Below are 3121 nucleotides of genomic sequence, written 5' to 3'. Positions count from 1 at the left end.
GCCAGGAGAATAAATAGCAAATAAAAACAGCAAATGCTGGAAATCTCAGCAGGTCAGGCAGCATTTGCCGGGATACTAAACTCACCTCCGATTGTTCATCCACAGAAAGTTTAAACATAATATTTCTGCCCGGGATTGAACTAGGGACCTTTTGCATGTAAAGCAAACGTGATAACCACGACACAAGTTTCAACAGCAATTTTCAACATCTGTGGCGAAGCCAACAGGCGCCTGGCTGCAATGAGCGATAAAAACCTGCTTTGAGCAGAAGGCCGGCAAGCTCAGTCAGTAAAGTATGAGACTTTTGATCTCAAGGTCGTGGGTCCGTGCCTCACGTTGGGTAATTACGTTTCTTTTAATTTAATGCAGCTTTCATGGAAAAACATCAATATTTACCCACAATCTTCGTTTGCACAATAAAGAAACGCTAACTGAAGGAACTCCATAATACAAGTCTGTGAGACACTCAATCATTATTTCACTCATCATTAATCCACCCACAACATTTGACATACGTCAAGGATGCGACATTTGCCAAGCCCGGCTAGCTCAGTCAGTAGAGCATGAGACTCTTAATCTCAGAGTCGTGGGTTCAATCCGCACGTTGGGCGAATAAGCTTTGTTAAACTTTTATGTTGCTTTCACGGGAAAACATCATTCATGAACTGATCAATTGGAGAGGCTGGGTCTGTTTCCATTGGAACAGAGTATTTGTCCTCCAGGATCGATAGTTTCCTTGCTGAATCACAATAACCAGACCCTTTCTCTCCCTCTGGATGTTCGGGGGTCTCTCGTACATTCCCACTCGTGTGATCGCCCCTTTTCTGTTCTCCAATTCAATCCACATGGCCTCGTTCAAAAATCTGTCTACCTCCACCTTAAATATATTCAATGACCCAGCCTCCACAGCTCTCTGGGGCAGAGATCTCCAAAGATTCACCACTCCCTGAGAGAAGAAATTCCTCCTCATCTCCCTTTTAAATGGGCGACCCTTAAACCTTCAGTGAATAAAGGGTTATGGGGATCAGCCATGATCGTATTGAATGGTGGAGCAGGCTCGAGGGACCATGTGGCCTCCTACTGCTCCGACTTCTTATGTTCTTATGACGCCTTATTCTGAAATTGTGCCCCCAAGTTCTAGATTCCCCCACATGGGGCAAAATAGAAACATAGAAAATAGGTGCAGTAGTTGGTCATTCGGCACTTCGAGCCTGCACCGCCATTCACTATGATCACAGCTGATCATTCCCTCAGTACCCCTTTCCTGCTTTCTCTCCATACCCCTTGATCCTTTTAGCCATAATGGACATATCGAACTCCTTTTTGAATGTGTGGGTTAATTCCCGTGAAAGTAACATAAAAGTTTAAGGAAAATAATTCATGCAAGGTGGGGCTCGAACGCATGACATTAAAATTAAAAATCTCATGTTCTACAGACTGAGCTAGCAAGGCTTAACCACATGTACTTTATGAATGGTGACCCCCAGGATGTTGATATGTCTTAGTCAAAGGAACATTTGAAATTGGAGCAGCAGTCGGCCATACGGCCCCTCGAGCCTGCTCCACCTATTATTAAGATCATGGCTGATCCGATCATGGACTACGCTCCACTACCCCGCCCGCTGCCCATATCTCCTGAACCCCTTATTGTTTTAGAAACTGTCTATTTCTGTCCTAAATATATTCGATTTCCCAGTTTCCACAGCTCTCTGGGACAGTGAATTCCACAGATTTACAACCCTCTGAGAGAATTAATTCCTCCTCATCTCAGTTATAAATGGGCGGCCCCTTATTCTAAGATCATGCCCCTAGTTCTAGTCTCCTCCATCGGTGGAAACATCCTCTCTGCATCCACTGATAGTGAAAATAAATTCACATAGACTCTGGTAAGGTAATAGAGACAACTTTATTGCTAACAGAGGTCTGGGAGAAGAGTTGATATCCAGCGATCTCCCCGAGTGCCTTGTGCCGCGGGGTGATAAGCAGTTTGCAGGGGGCAGAATACAATCATTTAAATTTATTTACATACAACCAATCGATCCATATTGCAACGCAATTCATTTACTTTCAACTTTTTAGTCCTAGTGAAGCCTGATAGCATGGTGCGAGTTTGGGGGCCCTTCCTCTTCATCTTCTTTTGTGGTTAGTTATTCTGTTGCAAAGCTTTCGATGAAACAGTGGCCTGCACCTGGCCAGGAGTCACTTGTTGCTGCAGAGTTCATATCAGGGACAGCAGATAGGCTTCTTGGTACAAAGTTCATTTCGTGGTGGCTTACCCCATCATGCTTTGCTATATCTGAAAATCCACTCCAACACCGTCATTCTATTCTCGTAAAACCAGCTCCTGAAGTATCGGCCAGCTGTGTAGGTTAAAGCTCTGGTTATATGCCTAAGATTACTTTAACCACAACGTTTCTGTAGTTTAGCGGTTATCACATTTGCATCACACACGCAAAGTCCCTGGTTCAAGCCCAGGCGGAAACATTATTTTGGAGCCTATTTTTGCTGCAAAGAAATTGAACAAAAGTCGCCCAAGGTTCCTTGTCGCATGAGCAGTGAATATTTTAAACCAGTCTCCTAAATACAGAGTGTATAAAGTCAGATAGGGGAGAAAACTTCATCAATGATTCAAGCTCCATAAATAATTAACATAAGAACATAAGAAATAGGAACAGGAGTCGGCCATTCGGCCTCTCGATCCTGCTCTGCCATTCAATAAGATCATGGCTGCTCTGACCATGGACTCAGAGTTAATGGACTCGGGGGCCTGTTCTCTCTCCCCTGAGAAGGTTCACGTTCTACAGTCCAGCCTCTAAAAGGCACCACTCTGTGTACAGTACATGCCGCGTTTGAGTCCGGAGGATGAGTCATCCGCCTCGAGCCAGAGGTCGAGGTCATGAATGCTTGGCTCACGGAGATGGCCTTCTGCTGTGTGACTGTGGTATGATCTGACAGTAGCTTATGAAGGAGGCCCTCGTGACCGATTCCGATGACAAAGATATCACGCAGTGGTTCGGTGAGGTGGTCACCAAAATCCCACGGTGCCGCCAGCCTCCTGAGGTCTGCAGCATATTGCGTGATCTCCTGGCCTTCGGGCCATCGGTGTGTATAAAACCGGTGT

The 3121-nt window shown here is 45.3% G+C and overlaps 1 non-coding gene across 1 annotated transcript; it reads left to right on the top strand.

Moving 5' to 3' along the window:
- The first annotated feature begins 538 nt into the window (after nucleotides 1–538).
- On the top strand, nucleotides 539–611 carry trnak-cuu (transfer RNA lysine (anticodon CUU)). Its single transcript has one exon. It is a non-coding gene; the product is annotated as a tRNA-Lys (tRNA).
- Nucleotides 612–3121: the final 2510 nt, after the last annotated feature.

Source organism: Pristiophorus japonicus, chromosome 25, assembly GCF_044704955.1.
Source record: "Pristiophorus japonicus isolate sPriJap1 chromosome 25, sPriJap1.hap1, whole genome shotgun sequence".
In the NCBI taxonomy this organism is placed as follows: Eukaryota; Metazoa; Chordata; class Chondrichthyes; family Pristiophoridae; genus Pristiophorus; species Pristiophorus japonicus.
The sequence above is the reverse complement of the archived record's forward strand: the minus strand, read 5'-3'. Positions and strand labels throughout refer to the sequence as shown.